This window comes from Balaenoptera acutorostrata, chromosome 1, assembly GCF_949987535.1.
Source record: "Balaenoptera acutorostrata chromosome 1, mBalAcu1.1, whole genome shotgun sequence".
In the NCBI taxonomy this organism is placed as follows: Eukaryota; Metazoa; Chordata; class Mammalia; order Artiodactyla; family Balaenopteridae; genus Balaenoptera; species Balaenoptera acutorostrata.
Window position 1 is genome coordinate 131,023,130 of NC_080064.1, and position 12,152 is coordinate 131,035,281.

Genomic DNA, 12,152 nt, shown 5'->3' on the forward strand with positions numbered 1-12,152 from the left:
CCTGCCACTAAAAGTAATATTTCTAAATGATGCAAATGTATATGTATCTGTGTGTATGTATATGTGTGTGTAGGCAAGTAGAGCATTTAAAGTTGATGGTAGTGAGATATACGTTACTGGTACCCAAAGTTAGCTGGTTCAATGTCACCAGGATGTTTACCAAGTAAAAGCAGGGATGGATTGCCAATTTATTCAAGGTCACACCTTAAACATGGTAGAGGTTAAGGATGTGGATTTTAAATTTCATTAATTAAAGCTGATACTCAGGATACCCATCCCTCCAAAACACGGGCTACATTTTATTGTGGAAAACAATAGTATGTGTATTTATGTAAAACCAAGTTTTAAAAGAAATCTGCCTTTCATTTTCAATGTTAACCTCATTTTATTTCCCTTTATAAAACCTGAGTATATTCTCTTTATACTTTTGGATATTTGAGTAAAGAACAAACAGCATTTACAAAATGCTACATTTAAAAAAACTTATTTTAGATCTTAAAATTTTAAAGTGTTTATGAGACAAATGTTTTTTTAAAATAAAACTGACATTTAAACTAAAAATATTCTATTGTACTATGTACTATATAAAATACATCATGCTATATGAAATATATTATTAGAGGCTAAAATTTTTAAAAAATATGGTATAGTTTTAGGTACTTAGCTAACTGTTAATTTTCATAGTAAAAGTAAAATTTGTATAGTGTTACTAAGCACCTAATTGTTCTAAAATCTTAATTTAAATTAACTCATTTAGTCTTCTCATTAGTCTTCTCTATGGATTTGGTACCATTATTATTGTCATTCCCATTTTATAGCTGGTGATACCGAGGCACAGAGATACTGAATAATTTATCTCAGTAGAGCTAAGATATGAACCAAGGGACCCTGGCTCTAGAGTTGCTCTCTTGTCTGCTATGCTTTGTTGCCTCCCAAGTTTACTCATTATACTTCATATGAGCATAGTTATATTACTTGTTAACTTGTGCTAAGCTACATTCCTTAACACATTTCCTATTCACTCCTTTTGCTGTGTATTTAAAGATTTTTTTTTTCATTTATTATCCCATATACTTTGGAATAAATGGACTTGCCACCCTCCCTTACCCTATTCCTCCCAGTAAGCTAACAAGTTGAGGTGGATCTCTAGCACTCTTGTGCACTCAGCCAATTAGAACAAAACTCCTTCTGATGCGAATCCTAAGCCAAAATTCTCACCCGCCTTAAGAATAAAGATCCTTAAGAATAAAGGATCAGTTGCCCTTTGGGGACACATTAGGAGCCATTGCACTAACCACATTCAGCTTGTAAAACTCTAGCTTGAATTCTGCCATTTCTATTTAGTTCATGGCCTGCAGTTCCGGGGCTGTGTATATCTTATTCTATATTCTGGGTGAACCACACAAGTGTTATCTTTTCCTTTGTCTGTCTGTCATTGTGACTTAGGAAATATGGACAAGGATGAGGACTACCGATTTTATGGATGAAACAAAAGTTTTAGAAAGGGAGCGGGACAGAGCACCCCTTCCGTTGTCTGTTCCATGATTAGGCTGACTATGAGAAAGGGATAAGAGAAAAGCAAAAGTCAGACGTATTTAAAGGAAGATAGTAGAGAATGTGAGAATAAAATGTGGGAGAAGGGCAGGAGATTCAGAGAAGAGTGAGAAAGTCAGCAGGTCTGGGTCTTGGGGGTGTGGGACAGGTATATGAAGAGTGTTGGAGAAGAAAAGATCTGCTTCCTCCGTGGCTCACTTGTGGAAACTACAGTGTTAAAGGAAGCTGCCCAGAATGGCCTCTCTGCTTGGATGCTCCTTAGGCATCAAGGAAATAAATAATTAAGCCGAGCCCTGACCACATCCTTTTTCTCCTGGCATTCGTATCCTCCCTCCATTCTCCAAACCTTTGATATTATTCCTTAAATTAATCACTCATTTTCTCTTTGCAACGTCCTGTCCTGGCATCTGCAGCTCTCACTTTTGTGAACGGCTCTTGGGTACTCTGCACTAAGCAGCCATCCTGGATCAGATCATGTCAGAAAGCCGCTTTTCCAGTTATGGGAAAACCACAAGAAAGTTCCTAAAATGGCACTCCCAGCTTGCTCCCCGCAATTATGTTTTTGTCTCCCCCTTCTCGCTTTCAAGTTTTTTTTTTTTGAGTTTTGTATATGGAACTTAGCTAACAGGAAGAAGAGATTAGTAGCGTTAACTTTTGAGCAAACTCCTTAGAGGAGTTCCTCGGAAATTTCTGTAGCTCCACGATGTAGGTTGACTGCTGGCTCTTCATTTTCCTTTCACTCATCAGCATCTCACAAATTCGCTTCTGCTCCTCTACGAAGTCTGGTCCTACCAAAGTTTCTAAGAACCTCCCCGTTCATGACTCAAATAGAAACTGTTCAGTCCTTTTGTTAACTGAGTACTTTTGGTCCACATGTTTCTTTCTTCAATCCCCAGACCTTGTGCTATGTATTCCTCCCAGGTTGTTCCTTCTGATGTTTTTCCCCCACTGGTTCCTCTTCCTCTGTTTCATCCTTACATTGTAGCTTCCCTGGGCTTCTGATTCTGTCATCCTTTCCCCTTCCTTCACCTTCTTCCCTATTATGGGTTGAATTGCATCTCCTCCAAAAAGGTATGTTAAAGCCCTAATCCTTAGTACCTTAGAATGTGAGCTTATTTAGAAATAGGGTCATTGCAAATGTAATTAGCTAAATTGACATGAGGTTATACTGGAGTAGGATGGATTCTAAGTCCAATATGACTTGTGTCCTTATAGGAAAAAATAAAATTGATAGAGCATATGTACAGGGGAGGCAGCCACGTGAAGAGGGAGGAGGGACTGGAGTTATGCTGCCACAAACCAAGGAACACCAGGGGGTTACCAGAAACTGGGGAGGCGAGGACGGCTACTCCTTGAGAGACTTCAGGGGGATCATGTCCCTGCCAACATCTTGATTTCAGACTTCTAGCCTCCAGAACCATGAGACAATACATTTCTGTTTAGCCCTGGTTTGTGGGTACTTTGTTCTGGCAGTCCTAGGAAACTAATAACCCTCCCCTCTTCTCCTCTCCCCTCTCGTCCCTCCTCCTCTTTTCCCTTCTTTTCTCTTTTCTTCCCTAATCCCTGGATAACAACATCTACCCCATGACTTCCATTATCACCTATATTCTGACAACTCTCAGGTCTCCTGAACTCCAAAACCAAATTTATAATTTCCCACTTATCTTCTTCATCTGGGTGTTCTGCAGACATTCGAAAGTCAACACATTTAAAACGGGACTCAGATTTGCTCTTTATTCTATGTTCTTGTGGCAGGTTGTATTTTCCTAAGATGACCGCACAATGTATCTCACTGTGACATTGTAACTCTGTTCATCCAGAGTTGAGGGTCTCTGTTCCCTCCCTGAACCTGGGTGGACCTTTGTGACAACCTTGACCAGTGAAGTGACTAGTAGCAGAAGTGACTTCATGTAACTTCTAAGGCCAGGTCATAAAAATTCCATTCACTTCCACCTGGTTTTCTTGGAACACTTGCTATTGGAACCCAGCCACCATGCTGTGAGAAAGCCTAGGCCACATGGAGAGACCAAGTGTAGGCATTCTGGTCAACAGCTCCAAGTGAGGTCCCAGTTGACAGCCAATATGAACCTCTAGGCATATGAAAGAGGAAGGCTTTGCGATGATTCCAGCCACAGCCGCCATCTGACCGCAACATGTGAGAGATCTCGAACAAGAACCGTAAGGCTAAGGCAATCAGCCTCCAAAACCATAAGAGATGATCACAAATGATTGTGTTATTTTAAGCCACTAAGTTTTGGGAATAAATCATTACGCAGTAATAGATAACTGCAGTGATTCTTTATTTCGATTAATAAAACAACATTTAGTCAGTCATAATACTTTATATTCTCAGTCATCTGTAATTCTTCCTTTTCACTCACTCCACAAATTTAATCCATTTTCTAATTCTTGCCAATTCAACCTCATAAATTTTTGCTGAGAAAATGCTCTTCTTTGTATACTCTGTTTCCCTGCCTTATGGATACCATTGTAATAATGCATATGAAAGAGGATGAGGCCTTAAACTGACATCTTCCAGGCTTCCATTTTGTCCTGATAGAATCGATCTTCATGCTTATGTTAGAGTGATCTCTTTAAAATACAAATCTGACCATGTCATTTTCTTGCCTGTCACCCTCTGAGTTAAAGATAATGTCTTCTTATGGGAAGATACTCATTATGCATAAGTCCTCCATAAGGTGGTTCCCAAAACTATCTTTCCAGATTTATCACTTGGCATAGCACCCCATGTCCCCAACGTTCTAGCCACTTTGGCCTATTCATTTTGCCCTAAGTAAGCATCATCTATGCTTCTGTACTTCTGCCCATATCCTTCTTCTCCCTGGAATGTCTTTATGAGTTTTTCCTCTCCTAGATTACATACCACTGTTTTGAAGAACTGTATTGGAACATTCTCTTGTCCCCCAGCAGAACTACATTTTTTTTCCCTCTGCTGTAATAAAACCTTGCAATATCTCTCTCATTTTATTAGAATTATGTTTTACTAGCTGTCTCTCCTATCAAACTGAGAAACCTCTAGTACTAGAACTACATGCTAGATTTAATATTAGATACTGATGATTCTAAGAACAGCAAGGTATAATATAGTTACACCATTCATTCAATCATTCATTTATTTGCTCATTCACTTATTCCTTTACCAAATGTTGTTTACCAGCGGCACTCTATTCCCAAGGAAAGAGGGAGCATGTAACTTTTCTAATTTGTCTTAGAGAGCTGAAAACTCAAGCCATTGTCTTTTGCTGGGAGAGCTCACAGGATATTTTGGGAACAATTTCAATAACAAAAATAAAACACATGTTTATGAAACTAAACATTGTAATAACCACTTTACATATATCATTACACTTAATCCTCATAAAGATACTTGAATGTAGATTTTATTGTTGAGTAAACTGTTAAAGACTAAATAGCTTGCCCAAGTTAACAGTAAATAGCAATGCTATATTTGGATCTAAGTCTGTTTGGTTCTCAAGTTCATTTTCTTTCCATCATAGGTCATATTTTCTTCTCCTTTTAGTATCAGTGGTCATCTCTTTCGTAATTACTGCATTGTTGGCAATTCCAGATCACCTACGTGTCCATCTACTAAAATATCTGGTGGAGAGGTGGGACACTACTAACCCTGACAGCCTTTCCACCTAACTTTCCAAATTTCAGTTGCCCCAGGTGTCTAGTGAGCTGTCCTTTATTTCTCTTCCATTCTCAGTTATTTTGAGCAGTTTAGAAGTTGAGTTTTCATGAGGCTGCACTGAGAAGTTTGATTAGTCAGGCAAAGATGGACTTGAGAGATTCTAATTAGAGACAGCCTTGTGTTCAAATAAGGCATGTGGGAGGAAAGTCACAGCTGAGTAAGTAAGGACTGTGGGTGTGGCTGTGGCATCTGCGTGTGGGTCTTTGTGCCTGTGTGGGTGTGAGAATGCGAGCACATGTGCTGTCTGCAGCAGAAGGCATCTGTGGCTGGAGTGGTTCTTGCTACCACTAGGCATTTTTATTGTCTGCCTGTCCATGTGTTCTTAGGTGCACATGTGGCTTCTCCGTGGGTGTGCCAGTCGTGTCTGTGTATGGGTTTCTCTGTGTGCGTGTGGAGGTGTGGAAGGAAGAGCTAACTTCTCGATAGCTTTTCCAGACTTCCATCAAGAGCCCAAGACTCAAAGTGAAAATGCTGTCAGATGCCTAAATGAAATTTGCTACTGATATCTTAACTAGGAGGCATGGAAAAGCCAGAAAATGGAATCAACAATCCATTACATCCCCCACTCCTCTTCTTTTTCCAGCCTTAAAAGGGTCTCCTTCCTCATCTCCACCTCATCCCTTATCTGTCCAGGTGAATTATTTTTCACTCTGCTTGCATGTCATTAAACTGAATGATTGTTTCTGTGTTTCCTCCTCTAAACACTTCTGTGTTTTTGCCTCTAAAAAGGAAAGAGAAGAGCTGTGAGATCCGGAGAGGACCGGCAGGTGAAATGTCTAGACCGGGGGGACACAAGGAGCCACTGCCTGCTCTGCCGTGTTGAATCATCACGTTGACTACATGCCAGGCATTGTTATAATATGGTCACACCACTGCCCCAATGTCCCCAAGTGATAGGCTAACAACCAAGAGGAGATAAAAGATAAAATAACAGGTAGAATTATGGTGGAACATGAAACAGATCAATCAACGAAAGCAACTATGTGAATTGTAGAATATAAGTTCTCTTTGTGCTCTATCAAAGTACAATTTGCCAAAAATTTGACCAACGTAAAAAATTTATGAAAAAAATAAAAAGAAAAAATCTATGAAAACTGTCTAATGCAGAGCTTCTACTAATACCTGAGTCAGACTTCACCCCTCTCCAAACATTGTAACTATTCTACTTTGGCTGGTGACTTTGATTTCTAAAAATGAAAAATATTTTATTTTTACATTCTGTGGCTTTTGTATAACTAGAGGGGGTACATTTGAGAGAGAGAGAGGAGAGACAGAAGAGGGAGGACAGAAGAAGAAGAGAGGGAAGGATGTAACATGACTGAGATGTATTGATAGATTTTTATTCTTCTATTGAATGACAGCCATACAATCAGAACAGCAGTGAGATGCTTCCTCCTAAGCTGGAAAAAGGAGAAATAAGGTTTGCCATCTGTGGGAGTAGGCGTGGAGACTGTAAATAAGTGCCTGAAGTGTTTGGGAACACGAAAAGCTCCAGTTAAGGTCACCTGGGTGTAATTTCAAGCAGGCAGTTCTAGAATGTGATTTTAATTTAGTAATGGGAACCCCATTGTATTGTACTTCATAGGGAGAAAGAGTTGAATGCACAGAAGACAGTTCAGTCTGGAGGAATAGAAAGGGAAACTACAACTGGACAGTCCAGAGACAGGGAATTAGGAGACACAAATACTCAATCACTGCAGCGTATTATGGGGCAATGATCCTTCATCCCACAGCCCCACCTCTAGCATGAGTAGGAGATTTTGCTTAAGATCATGCATATTTCCATTTGTTTTTATTTTCTGCTCACTAAGTAGCATTTTCATCATGAACTGTTCTGCTAATGAGAAGGTAGTACCCTGGATGGGAAAAATATCATTATTCTAGAACCTGGAAGGAGTATCTCTCCCGGAATAAGTGAAGGAAGGGACAGTCTAATTGGACTGATAAACTTCAATCTCCTGTGAGTTTGATTAGTTTGATTAGTCTTCCCAGGACTGATGATGGAGAGACGCTGACAAGGTAAGAGCCAGATCCAGAACTGTATCACCTGTGAGGCCCATTGGTGGATGGGAAGCTGGCCTTCCTCTGGAAAGCACTCTGCTGTTAACTACATTGAATACTTAACACTGCTGGGTCATTATTTAGGAACAATACATATAGATGGGATAAAGCTTATCAGTATATGCATATTTCCATCCTTTCTCCTTCCCTGACACTAAAAAGGACTCTAGCTTGGCCTATTTAGTGCTGTTTCCTTTCCCCACTCTGCAAATCGTAGTCCTGATTTGTTTGAATGGTTTTTGAGATTTTGTGATGGAGGGTTGAGAGGAAAAGGTGGGGAGTTGGGTAGCAAAAAGACAAGATATGCTTGTGTAGGGATTTAAAGGAGATTAGTGGTGGTCTGTGAGAGAAATGGATTGAGGAGAGAAATAAGAAGTAGTCATCAAGGTCTGTGTATCAGCTTCATGGAGTTTGAGGTGACACAAGTAAAATACTTGTTATACTGAAATTATTTTAGTTGGATGAAATGGAATGCATTTTTTTTAACCCACACATTTTCTTTCTTCCTTCCTTCCTTCCTTCCTTCCTTCCTTCCTTCCTTCCTTCCTTCCTTTCTTTCTTTCTTCCTTCCTTCCTTCCTTCCTCCCTCCCTCTCTCTCTCTTTCTTTCTTTCTTTTTTAACTTAAATTCTTTCTTAATTGAGATACAGTTGATTTAAAATATTATATTAGTTTTAGGTGTGTAACATAGTGCTACAAAATTTTTATGGCTTATACTCCATTTATAATTATTATAAAATATTGGCTATATTCCCTGTGCTGTACAATATATCCTTGGTCTTATCTATCTTATACATAGTAGTTTACATCTCTTAATCCCCTACTCCTATCTTGTCCATCACTCCTTCCCTCTCCCACTGATAACCACTAGTTTGTTTTTTTCTATGTCTGTGAGTCTGCTTTTTTCTTGATATATTCACTAGTTTGTTTTATTTTTTAGATTCAACATATAAGTGATAACATACAGTATTTGTCTTTCTCTCTCCGACTTATTTCACTTAGCATAATATCTTCCAGGTCCATCCCTGTCATTACAAATGGCAAAATTTCATTCTTTCTTTATGACTGAGTAGTATTCCATTGGGAATATATACCACATCTTCTTTATCCAGTTGTCTGTTGATGGACACTTAGGTTGCTTCCATATCTTGGCAACTGTGAATAATGCTGCTATGAACATTGGGGTGCATGTATCACTTTGAATTAGTGTTTTCATTTTCTTTGGATATATGCCCAGGAGTGGGATTGCTGAATCATATGATAGTTCTATTTCTAGTTTTCTGAGGAACCTTCATACTGTTCTCCATAGCGGCTGTACCAATTTACATTCCCAGCAACAGTGTATGAGGGTTCCCCTTTCTCCACATTCTCACCAGCATTTATTATTTGTGGTCTTTTCGATGATAGCCATTCTGACGGGTGTGAGGTGATATTTCATTGTGGTTTTGATTTGCGTTTCTCTGATGATGAGTGATGTTGAACATCTTTTCATGTTGGAATGCATTCTTTTAAATTCAACATCTATAAGGATGAAAACAACTGAAATACAGCTTTAGAAAGATTTCACATAAATTTTATTGCTTACTATCCTAAATTATTTTCCCTAGAATTTGTTAATTAATTTGATTTTCAAGCCCAGAGAATGATCAATCATGAGCTATTAACCCGCCCTCTCTCACAGCTTAAGGTACCACATGTTAAACCATTTTTTCTCCAGAGCTCCAGACCATATATCCAGCTACCAACTGATCATTTTCACTGAGATATCCCTTTAGCATCACAGGTTGAAATGAGCTCACCATTGTACTTTTCAAACCTTCTTCTCCGTCAGTATTTCTTTTCTCAGTGAATGGTACTCTTTTATGCCTAGATTTCTGAACCAGACCCATGGACTCTATCTTGACTCTTCCCTCTCTGTTATCAATCTCCCAATTTCTCTATTATAATTCCTAAATATATCTAAAATTTGCCCACTCCATCTCCATCTCACTGACACAGCCTTGGATCAGACCACCATTGTGTCTCACCTGGGTAACTGAAAGAGCTTCCTAGTGATTTTCTCTGTCTCCAGGCCTTCCCTGACCCAGACCTCTAGATGAAAATAATGTGATGATTTACTTCTGTTACTGTTTGGACTATACATTTCCTATATAGTTCTCTTTAATTATTAGTCTTGAGGTTTTTTTAATTTGCTTTGTATGCAAGTGTTTTATATTGATCATATTCTAGAGTTTTTCCAAATACTACATCTTAATAGCTATACTACTTAATTCTCCCCATATTAAAAAAAAAGTGATAAATCAATGCTATTCTTTTTTCCCCCACAGAGACCATCCTCAGAGAATTTTTGTCTAACTGCCTGAACTACTTAGACCTAACACCTGGGGCTTCCTTTTATGTCTTCCTGCATTAGATATACAATTGGCTGGATCCCATGTCTTCCTCTTTCTTGGTTTATTCCTGAAAGTGATAGCCTATGAGAGGGTGAACATGGGAGACAATTCTGTAGTTTTTTTTTTTTTTTTTTAACATCTTTATTGGAGTATAATTGCTTTACAATGTTGTGTTAGTTTCTGCTGTACAACAAAGTGAATCAGCTATATGTATACATATATATCCCCATATCCCCTCCCTCTTGCGTCTCACTCCCACCCTCCCTATCTCACCCCTCTAAGTGGTCACAGAGCACTGAGCTGATCTACTTGTGTGATGTAGCTGCTTCCCACTAGCTATCTATTTTACATTTGGTAGTGTATATATGTCAATGCTACTCTCTCACTTCGTCCCAGCTTACCCTTCACCCTTCCCATGTCCTCAAGTCCGTTCTCTACGTCTGCATCTTTATTCCTGTCCTGCCCCTAGGTTTCTCAGAACCATTTTTTTTAAAGGAATTCCTTTATTTTTTAAAATTATTTATTTATTTATTTATTTATTTATGGCTGTGTTGGGTCTTCGTTTCTGTGCGAGGGCTCTCTCCAGTTGCGGCGAGCGGGAGCCACTCTTCATCGCGGTGCACGGGCCTCTCACTATCGCGGCCTCTCTTGTTGCGGGGCACAGGCTCCAGACACGCAGGCCCAGTAGTTGTGGCTCATGGGCCTAGTTGCTCCACGGCATGTGGGATCTTCCCAGACAAGTGCTCGAACCCGTGTCCCCTGCATTGGCAGGCAGACTCTCAACCACTGCGCCATCAGGGAAGCCTTCAGAACCATATTTTTTTTTAGATTCGATATATATGTGTTAGCATATGGTATTTGTTTTGCTCTTTCTGACTTACTTCACTCTGTATGACAGACTCTAGGTCCAACCACCTCACTACAAATAACTCAGTTTCCTTTCTTTTTATGGCTGAGTAATATTCCATTGTATATATGTGCCACATCTTCTTTATCCATTCATCTGTCAGTGGACACCTAGGTTGCTTCCATGTCCTGGCTATTGTAAATAGTGCTGCAATGGACATTGTGGTACATGACTGTTTTTGAATTATGGTTTTCTCAGGGTATATGCCCAGTAGTGGGATTGCTGGGTCGTATGGTAGTTCTATTTTTGGTTTTTTAAGGGACCTCCATACTGTTCTCAATATTGGCTGTATCAATTTACATTCCCACCTACAGTGCAAGAGGGTTCCCTTTTCCCCACACTCTCTCCAGAATTTATTGTTTGTAGATTTTTTGATGATGGCCATTCTGACTGGTGTGAGGTGATACCTCATTGTAGTTTTGATTTGTATTTCTCTAATGATTAGTGATGCTGGGCATTCTTTCATGTGTTTGTTGGCAATCTGTTTATCTTCTTTGGAGAAATGTCTGTTTAGGTCTTCTGCCCATTTTTGGATTGGGCTGTTTTTTTTTTTCTTTTATATTGAGCTGCATGAACTGCTTGTACATTTTGGAGATTAATCCTTTGTCAGTTGCTTTGTTTGCAAATATTTTCTCCCATTCTGAGGGCTGTCTTTTCGTCTTGTTTATGGTTTCCTTTGCTGTGCAAAAGCTTTTAAGTTTCATTAGGCCCCATTTGTTTATTTTTGTTTTTTTTTCCATTTCTCTAGGACCTGGGTCAAAAAGGATCTTGCTGTGATTTATGTCATAGAGTGTTCTGCCTAAGTTTTCCTCTAAGAGTTTGATAGTGTCTGGCCTTACATTTAGGTCTTTAATCCATTTTGAGTTTACTTTTGTGTATGGTGTTAGGGAGTGTTCTAATTTCATTCTTTTACATGTAGCTGTCCAGTTTTCCCAGCACCACTTATTGAAGAAGCTGTCTTTTCTCCATTGTATATTCTTGCCTGCTTTATCAAAGATAAGGTGACCATATGTGCGTGGGTTTATCTCTGGGCTTTCTATCCTGTTCCATTGATCTATATTTCTGTTTTTGTTCCAGTACCATACTGTCTTGATTACTGTGGCTTTGTAATATAGTCTGAAGCCTAGGAACCTGAATCCTCCAGCTCCGTTTTTCTTTCTCAAGATTGCTTTGGCTATTCGGGGTCTTTTGTGTTTCCATACAGATTGTGAAATTTTTTGTTCTAGTTCTGTGAAAAATGCCATTGATAGTCTGATAGGGATTGCAATCAATCTGTAGATTGCTTTGGGTAGTATAGTCATTTTCACAATGTTGATTCTTCCAATCCAAGAACATGGTATATCACTCCATCTGTTTGTATCATCTTTAATTTCTTTCACAGTGTCTTATAGTTTTCTGCATACAGGTCTTTTGTCTCCTTAGGTAGGTTTATTCCTAGGTATTTTATTCTTTTTGTTGCAATGGTAAATGGGAGTGTTTCCTTAATTTCTCTTTCAGATTTTTCATCATTAGTGTATAGGAAT